The sequence below is a fragment of the Dermochelys coriacea genome, chromosome 13 (genome assembly GCF_009764565.3).
Source record: "Dermochelys coriacea isolate rDerCor1 chromosome 13, rDerCor1.pri.v4, whole genome shotgun sequence".
NCBI lineage: Eukaryota > Metazoa > Chordata > Testudines > Dermochelyidae > Dermochelys > Dermochelys coriacea.
Window position 1 is genome coordinate 36897882 of NC_050080.1, and position 13509 is coordinate 36911390.

Sequence of the window (13509 nt, forward strand, 5' to 3'; positions counted from 1 at the left end):
TCTCTCTTCTCTCTCTCTCTCTCTCTCTCATGATCATTGCTCTGGTGTCTGAGTGTCTTATCAAAGGACAAAAAAGTGGACATGCATTTTTAATGTAATTGAGTTACCAATAAAGCCAGTAATGGTTTTTGTAGAGACACTGAACGTCCATATGATTGCCATTAGGAGAGATCCGAGTGAAAACTCCACAAGAAAAAATAAAAATAAAAGTTGGACACAGTAAACCAATTTTGTATAAAACGATCTCCTTGCAATACTACTGATACTTAGTTATACTAAGCATACTATAAAGTTGTCTTTTCTTCCCCTAGCCTCACTTCCAGGCCCATGCAGAAGCTGGAAATCAAACATCCATCACAAAATTAATCCTTCTGGATTCGGGGATCTCCTGAACTACAGATTCTTCGTCTTCCTGCTGTTCCTAGTGATCTACTTTGTGACCATGTCTGGAACATCCTCATCATTGTTCTATTGTGACTGATCAACATCTGCACACCCCATGTACTTCTTCCTGGGGAACCTGTCCTGCTTGGAGCTCTGCTAAACCTCCACCATCCTGCCCAGGATGCTGGCCAGTCTCCTGACAGGGGACAGAACCATTTCTGTTAGAGGGGAATCATGCAATTTAATTGGTTCAGCTCCCTGGCAGCTGTAGAATGTGCTCTCCTAGCAGTGATGTCTTATGATCGTACTTAGCAATATGTAAACCCCTGCATTATGCAATGCTGATGAATGTCAGCTTGTGCCTCCAGATGGCATCTTTTTCTTGGATTAGTGGCTTTCTGGCTAGCACTGTCACAAGTCTTTGTTAGCACAGTTCACTTTCTGCGGCCCAAATGGAAATTGATCATTTCTTCTGTGATTTCACCCCTTTGATCAAACTCTGCTGCAGTGATACAGCCAGATGGAACTTGTGACCTTCATACTCTCCTCCATCTTCACCCTTCCCACATTCCTATTAACTGTGACATCCTACATTTCTATCACCACCTGTATCCTGAGAATCCCTTCCACCACCAAGAGGCAAAAGGCCTTTTCCACCTGCTCCTCCCACCTTCATTTTGGTACCAATTTTCTACGGGACCCTAATGATTGTCTACATGCTACCAGATAGTGCTACAGTGGGAAACCTGAATAAAGTGGTTCTCTGTCTTCTACACAGTCCTGACTCCCATGGTCAACCCCCTCATCTACAGGCCTGAGAAAACAAGGAGGTGAACAGGGCCCTGAGGAAAGCTCTTGTGAAATGTGTGCCTTTCCCACAAAAATCAGTAAAGGCAACTCCAATTTGCTAACATTTGCATGAAATGGAGGTACATAAGAATGGCCATACTGGGTCAGACCCAAGGTCCATCTAACCAAGGTATCCTGTCTTATGAAAGTGGCCAATGCCAGGTGCCCCAGAGGGAATGAAAAGAACAGGTAACCATTAAGTGATACCCGTTGTGTCACCCATTGTGTCGCCCATTCCCAGCTTTTGGCAAACAGAGGCTAGGGACACCATCCCTGCCCAATCAGAGCTCAGCATGCTGTGCCCCATCCCTTAACACCCATCCCTCTGGTTAAATTCTTGTTCATGTGTGTGGTCCTTAGTTATATGTGTTTTTTCCTATGAAAGTAATAAAAAAATGTAATTTTCTGCAAAAAATATCATGACATTTTTAATATATTTTAAATAAAATCACATTTAAAGGATTCTTAAAATGTTTCATTTATCCACTGTTTGGTAAATGAAAAAAATTAATAGCCATTTCAATAATATGTTCAACAAAATGAAAAAAAATGGATTGAAAAAATTCTACAAAAACTCTTGAAATAAACTTGTTTTTAACCCCTTGAAATGAAAATATTCCTGATTTTTTTATTTTGTCTTAACACAATATTTTCTCTAAATGTGTAAATTCATCAGGGAAGAAAACCTTGTTCTCACTATGTCTTTGGGTCAGGAAATCACTCTTTTCCTTTAACAATTTACCTTGCAGGTCAGTTCTAATACAATGAAGAATTATCTATCTTTCTATAGATTTTAAGGGCAAATGGGGACATTACAATCATCTAGTCCACATACTATATGGAATATAATTTCTCTCAGTACTTCCTACATTCAGTCTTGCTTTAAACACTTCAGATGATGGAAATCCATCACATCCCTGGATACGTAGTTCCAGTTGTTACTTAATCTCATGTTGAAGAGATATACTTATTTACAGTTTGAATTTCTCTAGGACTAAGCTTCCATCCATGGCTCTTTTGCCACATTGTGTGCAAGATTAGCCATTTAATCAATGTATCTAACTGTCTGACAAAGCTGGTGATTTTTTTTCCCAATATGAAAAATTAGCACCAGTAATTTTGACTTTACATTTTTATAAAGGGCAAAAAACTACCAAGAAGTGAAAATATTTCATCCCTAAAACATATATATATATATATAAATATTTATTATTTATTTATTTATTTATTTTCTGATGAAAATTTAATTTTCTGTGAAAAATTAGTTTTAGCCAAAACTCCAATTTCCATTTTTTTGAAAAGATCTATCTATCTATCTATCTATCTATCTATCTATCTATCTATCTATCTATCTATCAAATAAAATTGTACAATACAAATTTAATATATAGATTAAAGGTTTCAGAGTGGTAGCTGTGTTAGTCTGCATCAGCGAAAAAAATGAGAAATCTTTGTGGCACCTTAGAGACTAACAAATTTATTTTGGGCATAAGCTTTTCGTGGGCTAGAGCCCATTTCATCAGATGCATCTGACCAGATCCATCATCTACTTTTGGATCATCATTCTGTACCTTCCTCTTCTAAGTTCAAAAGGCTGTTTCCCATCCGTTCCTCCAATTTTCCTTTCACATGCCCAAATCATCTAAGCCTGGATTCCCTTAGCTTTTCTGTAATTGGTACCGCCTTCACACTTCCTCTAATTTGTTCATTCCAAGCATGGTCCATCCTTATACCTCCAGCATCCACCTTAACAATTTCCTTACACTTATTCAAGATTTGCCTCTAGTCTCTAGTAACTTGTGTCACTACTATTGTTAATTCAACAGGAGTTTTGCTTTTGACTTTAGTGGGGCCCAAATTTCTTGCCAATACTCTCCATGTAAGTTGGACAATTGCTCTCCCTGACTCCTCTTCCCCAGCCCACACCTTCTTCTTTTCTCTTGGCAGAGCTTTATGAGGCCTCTAGAGCCTGCGGTGTGTAAGCTGAGACACATGGAAGCCTATTATTTGTACATACCCTAGCAAGACAGCTTTGATCATATATCCTAATGCAGAAAAGCTACAGCAACATGTGGCCATAAAAAGAAAGACTGCCTTATTCTGAGGCTGTGATGGACTTTCTGTGACCTCTAACCTCTGGGCCTTTGGGTATTCTCTTAGTAGGAATAAAAGAATCAACTACACATGTTCACTTTCCATGAGGACCCACTGATTACTTCTTGGGGGTCACTAAACAGTGGCAAGTGACTTGACAGTGTCTGCGTCCAGGTGACATCGTGAAGCTACCCTAGTCACAATCACTGAAAAGCAATGGTCGGGAACCCAGCATGACATCACTCACAGCTTGGTTCAAACACAAACCAACTCACCAGCAATCTGAGCCTGAACCAGAGTGATCTAAGCTGCCCATTTTTTGATAGCTCACCACGTCGGGTGTAGCCAGCTGTGTAAGTTTGGAAGCCTCCGTTCTTCATCTATGATTACTAAGGGCAGTTCTGGTTGCATGGAAACATCACAGCAGAGCCTCTTTCAGGGTACCTCCCTGGTGCACACCAAAATGTATATAAATGGGTGCCTTTTGTCACTTGGAGAAATTGTGCTGAAGCGGGGCAATTTGCTCCCAAGCAGGTAAGTTAGAGGTGAATGGATGAAATTTATATATATATAATTAGAAACCTGTAAACAGATGAATTTTCAGGTTTTGGGTGGAAATTTTGAAGGTTTGGTTGCAAAAGTACCCCCCAAACAAGTGCTTTGTGAGATTTTTTTTGTTTTTCAATGAACAGTTGAAATTTTCCACAAGGGAAAAATACAACAAAAAAACCCCACCAAACCCAAAACATTTTTTCACCTGTCCAACTTGAAAGGTTTACATTTTGACTGGATGTCTGAAAAAATAATCTATGCTTTTAATCGTCAATGGGAAATAAGTATCTGAATCCCCTAGATGGCTTAATAAATTATAGCCAACATGTTTTATCTGTTTCTATATTTTTGAGTCATGTCCTTGTATATATATACATCTGAGTGTTTACATTTGTAGGTTTCTGCATCCTTGTGTATATATATGAATAGAATTGTGCTAGTGCATTTGATTGCATTTTTGGTGATTACGATCACATGTTCATATGCTTGTATGCATCATTGTTTTTATGTTCATATGTATATAAACTGGTCTATTGGATAGGGGAGGAGCAATAGATATGATATATCTTGATTTTAGTAAGCCTTTTGATGCAGTCCTCCATGACTTTTTCATAAGCAAACAGAGAAATGTGATCTAGATTAACTTATTATAATATGAGCAAAAACTGATTGAAAGGCCATACTGAAAGGATACGTCCACACAGCAAAAAAAACTAACCCTGTGTCTGCAAGTCTCAGAGCCCATATCTATAGATTTGGCTTGCGGGGATTATGCTATGGCATTAAAAATAGCCATGTAGACTACCAGTTTGAAGCTCAGGGAAAGGAATGGATTTCAGAGCCTGACCTCCAGCTCAAGCCAGAATGTCTACATGGCTATTTTTAGTGTTTGCAGCATGAACCCTACAAGACCAAGTCTGCAGACCCAGGTTCTGAGACTCACTGCTGCTGGGTAGTTTTTGGTGTGTTTTTGTTTTGTTTTGTTTTTGCCGTATAGATGTACCCAAAAAGTAGTTATCAATGGTTCTCTGCTATACTGTCGAACTGGGAGAATGTATCTAGTGGGGTCTCAAAGGGTTCTGTCCTGGGTCTGGTACTATCCAATATTTTCATTAATGATTTGGATAATGGAGTGGAGTGTATGCTTATAAAATCTGCAGATGACACCAAGCTGGAAGTCTTTGCAAGCACTTTGGAGGACAGGATAAAAATTCAAAATGACCTTGACAAATTGGAGATTTCATCTGAAATCAACAAGGCGAAATTCAATAAAGGCAAATGCAAAGTTAGGAAGAAAAATCAAATGCACAATTACGGCTAAAAGGATCTGGGGGTTAGAGTGGATCACAAATTGATTTTGCTGCAAAAACAGCTAATATTCTTGGGTGTATTAACAGGAGTGTCATATGTAAGATACAAGAATTATTATCTCAGCACTAGTGAGGCCTCAGCTGGAGTACTGTGTGAGCACTTAAGAAAATGTGCACAAAGTGGAAAGAGGTCCAATGGAGAGCAATGAAAATGATCAAAGGTTTTAGCAAACCTGACCTAAGAGGAAAGGTTAAAAAAACTGGACATATTCACTCTTGAGAAAGACTTGAGAAAAGAGGGGGGACCTGACAACAGTCTTCAGACATGTGACGGGCTATTACAAGGAGGATGGAAATCAAAAGATATGCTCCAGAAATATGCATTAAAGCTAGTTACCTTTATAATACGGTTTTGACAAGATACAAAACGCTATACATCATGAAAATCCAACCCACAGTTGTAACAGCTCCATAACTTGTTGCTTTGTTCTATACTTTTCTCATCTCTGTTTTGGATACTACATTCCAAACCAGTTGCTCAAAGAATAGCCACCTGAAAGGGCGATTGCCCATCAACTTTGATGACACATGCTAGAGGCATCGGCTTGTCCTTTGTCTTTGAGAAACTGGTCTACCCTCTCTTGCTGTCCAGAGGACCCTGTTTATTATTTATATGTAAACTGAGGTAAACATGCATTTCTTTGTTTAGGGCTACGTGCTTTTGAACATAGGCTTATAACATCATAGAGGGGGATTTCATAACTTGACATACCATGTTGCTACATACATTTCACCATGATAGTATTGACCAGCAAGTTATTAGTTTTCAAATGATACCTCACAAGGCATAAATTGTACCAAGATTACGGCAATAGAGGGGTGCATTCGGTCACACAACCCTTTTGCATTTGTGTTCCGTGAACATTTGAGCACACAGGGCCAGACCCACACCTCATATAAACTGATGTAGCTGCATTAATGCCGGTGGAGCTATTGTGATTTATATCAGCTGAGGACATGACCCTTAAGATTAACAAGCTGAAATACAGCCCAGGAAACAAAGTTAAATGATACCTTTAAGCGTCAACTTACAATACATGCCAGGCTAGGCAGTTATCCAATGAAGAGTGGAGGAAATGCCGTCAGAGAAATGTAAGAGAACAGCACTGTGTAAATTTTGAATAACACATTTTCTGAGAATGATCTGGAGACAAAATATTCTTTACTGATGAACTCTATGAGCACTTTTATATCATGAATATATTGGAGAATTTTTGTTTCTGTTCTCAGACAATTCAAAAAAGAAAGTAATAGAAATGATGAAAAGCTGCAATTCATCAAATAACTTCTTTGTTCTGTGTTATTCAATCCTCTTGAGAAATGCCAGTGGTGGAGAATTGGCCAACAGACCATACAAGTGTGCGTTGATTTAAAAAAATGGAAGTTAGAGGGCCAGTGTTACCTCACATTTCATTTAACGTCTGCATTAATTATCTGAAAGGGGCATGTTAATGAAATACCCAAAGTATTTTCAAATACATCTCTGAATGACACACAGGACAGAAGGAAACAGACAGAGCTAGAGGTTAGCAACATGGACAGAAAAATCTATCTATCTATCTATCTATCTATCTATCTATCTACATCACTACGGTATCACAATTAAGGCCCTGATCTTACAAAGATTGCCCATGTACTTAATTTTGCACACTATAATCAGTCCCATTGACTTCAATTCATTGCACTATTGGGCTCCAAGGGTGATATGGGGAAAAACTAAAAATAAAATTAGTGATTGTAAAGTGATATGGTTGCCAAAAGGACCAGTGTAGAGAAATCAATGCACCCTTCCATCTGTCCTCCATTAAGAATGATCAGAGTGAAATGGATATAAAAAAAATCTACACTGATGGGCATAAATATAAACAGCAGACATGATGGCAAGAGGAAGTTGTGTCTATATTTCTGAATGCAGAATGTTGTGCATGACTGACCAAAGGTTGGAAACAAAACCCAGGTCTTCTGAATTCCATGTTACAATGCAGCCCACCCACAGTGCATTGGAGAGGTGTCACTCCAGCAATGGATCATGTGGCAAGAGAAATATACAAGCAATATTACTGAGGAAAATGTTTAGATGTCTCCAGCATCAGTGATAGCTGGTGATAAACACCCCAGTCCACTTTCTTCAAGTAAGACTAGGGATGGTAATCATCAGAGGGGTCCTTTTGAGCAATAATTGAATTGTAAATGTTGGCACTGTACTACAAAAGCAAATGTCTCTTTATTATCATTGCAGCTTTCTCTTCCCTCCTCCCATGGATACACCCCCTGGCACACATGAAAGCAGAAATCAAACATCCATCATGGAATTTATCCTCCTGGGATTTGGAAATGTCCCAGAACTGCAGGTTCTTCTCTTCCTGTTCTTTCTAGTGATCTATATCATGACCATGGCTGGGAACATCTTCATTGTTGTGCTAGTTGTGGCTGATCCGCACCTTCAGACCCCCATGTACTTCTTCTTGGGGAACCTGTCCTGCTTGGAGACCTGCTACACCTCCACCATACTGCCCAGGATGCTGGCCAGTTTCCTGACTGGGGACAGAACCATTTCTGTGAGTGGCTGCTTCATGCAGCTTTATTGTTTTGGAGTCTTGGCATGTTCAGAATGCTATCTCCTGGCAGCAATGTCTTATGATCGGTATTTAGCGATATGTAAACCACTGCACTATGTGTCCCTTATGAATGATAGGTTCTGCTTCCAGCTAATGGTTGGGTCTTGGATTAGTGGATTAGTGGCTGCTTCCATAATAGTATCTGGGATATCAATGTTAATGTTTTGCGGTCCCAATGAAATTGACCATTTCCTGTGTGAATTCAACGTAGTATAAAACTCTCCTGCAGTGACATCCACAGCATGGTACTTGTGGCTTTCCTGCTATCCTCCTTATTCACACTACCACCATTTCTATTAACCCTGAATTCCTACATTTCTATCATCACGACCATCCTGAGAATCCCTTCCAGCTCTGGCAGGCAAAAGGCATTTTCCACTTGCTCCTCTCACCTCATGGTGGTGACCATTTACTATGGCACCCTAATCGTTGTTTGCTTGCTCCCAGACATCAACACACTGCAAGGCATGACCAAAGTCTTCTCGGTCTTCTACACCATCCTCACACCACTGGTCAACCCCCTCAACTACAGCCTGAGAAACAAAGAGATAAAGGAGGCCCTGACGAAAGTTGTCAGGAAATTTGGGACTTTCACAGCAGTTCAGAGAATTCAAGCTAATGCCTTTAGATCAAAATGAAAATGGAGACCATGTGATGCAGCTCATGTTATCTGAACTCGGAGTCCGATCCTGCTATCTCTGGTTCAAGTCAGTCCTTCATGAACGTCATCCCATTGAAACAAACCATATGGAATGTCAATCCTACTGAAATCAATGTGATTTACAGGTGTTCACTGAATTTTCCATGTGGTGTATTGAAAACTGTTAAAATCACAAGTTATCATTCCAAGTTTGGAAGGGGTTTACTGGTCCTGCACGCAGGCAAAGGGCTCTGTAGGGAAGCCTGCAATCTAGGAGTAGGAGTAAGTCTGCACAAAGCCAACCTAGAGCAAGGTGGGTTGAATTATGCCTGAGGGAGAAGCCTGCTTTGTCTCTCACTGGTTTGGGGGTTTTGTGAACTATCATTCTGTATTCTAAGAAATAAAGTCATATTATATTGCAACCTTCCAGCAAGAGTGTTTTATGTTTGCATCTAAATTTCTCTGTGTTTATGCTATCAGCATATGTCATAAATATAAAGGGAAGGGTAAACACCTTTAAAATCCCTCCTGGCCAGAGGAAAAATCCTTTCACCTGTAAAGGGTTAAGAAGCTAGGATAATCTCGCTGGCACTTGACCAAAATGACCAATGAGGAGACAAGATACTTTCAAAGCTGGAGGGGGGGAGAGACAAAGGGTCTCTCTGTCTGTGTGATGCTTTTGCCGGGGACAGAACAGGAATGGAGTCTTAGAACTTAGTAAGTAATCTAACTAGATATGCATTAGATTATGATTTCTTTAAATGGCTGAGGAAATAGGCTGTGCTTAATAGAATGAATATTCCTGTCTTTGTGTATTTTTGTAACTTAAGGTTTTGCCTAGAGGGATTCTCTATGTTTTTAATCTAATTACCCTGTAAGGTATTTACCGTCCTGATTTTACAGAGGTGATTCTTTTTACCTTTTCTTCTATTAAAATTCTTCTTGTAAGAAACTGAATGCTTTTTTCATTGTTCTTAAGATCCAAGTGTTTGGATCTGTGTTCACCTATGCAAATTAATGAGGATTTTTATCAAGCCTTCCCCAGGCAGGGGGGTGCAAGGTTTTGGTGAGGATTTTGGGGGGAAAGACATTTCCAAACAACTCTTTCTCAAAAATAAACCCGGACGTTTGGTGGTATCAGTGGAAGTCCAAGGGCAAAGGGTAAAATAGTTTGTACCTTGGGGAAGTGTTAACCTAAGCTGGTAAAAGTAAGCTTAGGAGGTTTTCATGCAGGTCCCCACATCTGTACCCTAGAGTTCAGAGTGGGGAAGGAACCTTGACAGCATAAAATTCAAGTGCCCATCAGGCTGTGGTTTCTTCTGAGTAGAACTAATCAGGAATTCCATCCACACACACTCCATGAAAACATTTGGAAAAAAAAATCCATTTTCAGCTACATTTTTGATTATTTGTTTTGAGATTGTCAACAACAAAAATCAACTACTATTTTTTAAAAATTGAAAATAGACATTTCCCCAAGGAAAAGCCCATTTTGATGAAATAGCCATTTTCTGCCCAAACTCCTCCCCTCTGCCCTCCTCCCCCATGTTTCTAATGGAAAATCTCAACCATTTCTACTACTGAGCTAGATTTCTGATTAACTTTCTGGACTGATATTTTTCATACATCATGATCTTTCATGGAGGGGTGGATGAGTGGATGGAGTGCTGGTCATTTTGGTGAAACATTCAGGTTAAATTCCATTGGCCATGGTGATGCTTCCCAGAGGAACCTGGGTTTGGGAGGCACTTTGCCAACACCTGTCCTTGGTGCAAGGGAGACTTGTTTGTGCCTGATGTGGATTAGCTCCCTGAAACCACCAGCCTCTGGTCACACAAGCTTGTCCTTCCAAGACTCTGTAGGCCTACACATGCCAATCATAACATATGGTGTAAAACTCATCCAAAGCACCAACTACCCCAACAGCAACAATATGGGTGAAACGAGACAATCAATACACTCACTAAAGCACTCACACAGAAAAATGATAAAAGACAAAAGCACACTATCACTGATGGGCAAAACTTTTCACAAAATGAACACTCCATATCTGACCTCTCAGTCCTCATCCTCAAAGGAAACCTTTCAAAAGATGAGTTTGGGAGCTTAAATTCATCAATACATCAAAAATCATCAATGCCTCCTGAGCCAGTAGGGCATAGCTGTCAAATTCAGGATCGCCCACCTCCCAAATCTCAGCCACTTGCTCATTGATTCTTTGGGTAGGCTGAGCAGAAAGAATAATTATTTTAGAAGAGATGATGACCATGTCAGGGCCTTCCACTGAACAAAACATTTCACAAAACAGCTTCCAGAGAGCTTCCAGAGTTCAAATCATGGCTTAATGGTAAGAAATGTTTCACATTAGCTATGGTGCATGTCAAAAAATCCATAATTTTGTGGAATCTTGCTGGTATTATTATTTTTTATTTGTTTTCAGTTTAGTCAATAACATTATAGACTTTATGAACTATGGCTGGGATTTTCAAAGGAGACTAAGGAAGTTAGATGCTCAAATCTCATTTACGTTCAAAGACAATACATTAATCAGATGGTTTTATTGCTTTAAACAGTAAAAGGAGTGTGAAAAAGGAATTTCCTCCAGATTTTCTTATACATTACCAACTTTACTCCAGTTGGAAACAAGTAAAAATGGTCATATTTGCCCTTATGTTTCATTTGGTAAATTAGGCTGGAGAACATTCCTTTTCCAACCAACTAATTTATAAGGCACCGTTGTGGAACTCAGAAGGCCTAGTTACATTCCTGGCTCAACCACAGACTCCCTGGATGACCTTTGCTGAGTCACTTAGAATCATAGAATATCAGGGTTGGAAGGGACCTCAGGAGGTCATCTAGTCCAACCCCCTGCTCAAAGCAGGACCAATCCCCAATTTTTGCCCCAGATCCCTAAATGGCCCCCTCAAAGATTGAACTCACTACCCTGGGTTTAGCAGGCCAATGCTCAAACCACTGAGCTATACCTCCCCCAAAATCTTCTTTATTGTTCAGTGGTCATCCATAAGAAGAGAAAGCACAAAACAGAAGCATAATATCATATTCTACCACCCCATTGGGAATCTGTGTATCAAACACCCATGCTATGCTTTCCCCATCCGCATGGGAATAACATAGACTACCCTCAAAGAGGTGCTGCTAGAGTAAACTTAATTCATCTCTAAAACATGTTAATCTATCCAACCATACTCTTAGCCCAGCAGAAGAATCTGTCCTATCTCGGGGCCTCTCCTTCTGCCCCTCCACCTCCACAAACATGATACAGTTCTGTGGTGACCTAGAATCCTATTTTCGACGTCTCCGACTCAAGGAATATTTCCAACACACCTCTGAACAACATACTAACACACAGAGACCTTTCTACCAAGACTACAAAAAGAAGGATTCTGGGTGGACTCCTCCTGAAGGTCGAAACAAAAGACTGGACTTCTACATAGAGTGCTTCCGCCGATGTGCACGGGCTGAAATTGTGGAAAAGGAGCATCACTTGCCCAATAATCTCAGCCGTGGAGAACACAATGTCATCCACAGCCTCAGAAACAGCTCTGATATCATAATCAAAAAGGCTGACAAAGGAGGTGCTGTCGTCATCATGAATAGGTTGGAATATGAACAAGAAGCTGATAGGCAGCTCTCCAACACCACTTTCTACAAGCCATTACCCTCTGATCCCACTGAGGGTTACCAAAAGAAACTACAGCATTTGCTCAAGAAACTCCCTGAAGAAGCACAAGAACAAATCCGTACAAACACTCCCCTAGAACGCCTACCAGGGGTATTCTATCTGCTACCCAAGATCCATAAACCTGGAAATCCTGGCCGCCCCATCATCTCAGGCATTGGCACCCTGACAGCTGGATTTTCAGGCTATGTAAACTCCCTCCTCAGGCCCTCCATTACCAGCACTTCCAGCTATCTTTGAGACACCACTGACTTCCTGAGGAAACTACAGTCCATTGGTGATCTTCCTGAAAACACCATCCTAGCCACTGTGGATTTAGAAGACCTCTACACCAAAATTCTACACTAAGATGGACTACAAGGAACAGTATCCCTGATAATGTCATGGCAAACCTGGTAGCTGAACTTTGTGATTTTGTCCTCACCCATAACTATTTCACATTTGGGGACAATGTATACCTTCAAATCAGCGGCACTGCTATGGGTCCCTAAAAGGCCCCACAGTATGCCAACATTTTTATGGCTGACTTAGAACAACTCTTCCTCAGCTCTCGTCCCCTAATGCCCCTACTCTACTTGCGCTACATTGATGACATCTTCATCATCTGGACCCATGGAAAAGAAGCCCTTGAGGAATTCCACCATGATTTCAACAATTTCCATCCCACCATCAACCTCAGCCTGGACCAGTCCACACAAGAGATCCACTTCCTGGACACTACAGTGCTAATAAGCGATGCTTACATAAACATCACCCTATACTTGAAACCTACTGACCGCTATGCTTTCCTACATGCCTCCAGGTTTCATCCCAACCACACCACATGATCCATTGTCTACAGCCAAGCTCTATGATATAATCGCATTTGCTCCAACCCCTCAGACAAAGACAAACACCTACAAGATCTCTATCAAGCATTCTTACAACTACAATACCCACCAGCTGAAGTGAAGAAGAGTACCCAGAAGTTACCTACTACAGGACAGGCCCAACAAAGAAAATAACAGAACGCCACTAGCCATCACCTTCAGCCCCCAACTAAAACCTCTCCAACGCATTTTCAAGGATCTACAACCTATCCTGAAGGATGACCCATCACTCTCACAGATCTTGGGAGACAGGCCAGTCCTTGCTTACAGAGAGCCCCCCCAACCTGAAGCAAATACTCACCAGCAAACAAACACCACAAAACAAAAACAGTAACCCAGGAACCTATCCTTGCAACAAAGCCTGTTGCCAACTGTGTCCACATATCTATTCAGGGGACACCATCATAGGGCCTAATCACATCAGACACACTAT

The 13509-nt window shown here is 40.5% G+C and overlaps 1 pseudogene; it reads left to right on the plus strand.

Moving 5' to 3' along the window:
- The first annotated feature begins 7537 nt into the window (after positions 1–7537).
- On the plus strand, positions 7538–8505 carry LOC119841638 (annotated as a pseudogene).
- Positions 8506–13509: the final 5004 nt, after the last annotated feature.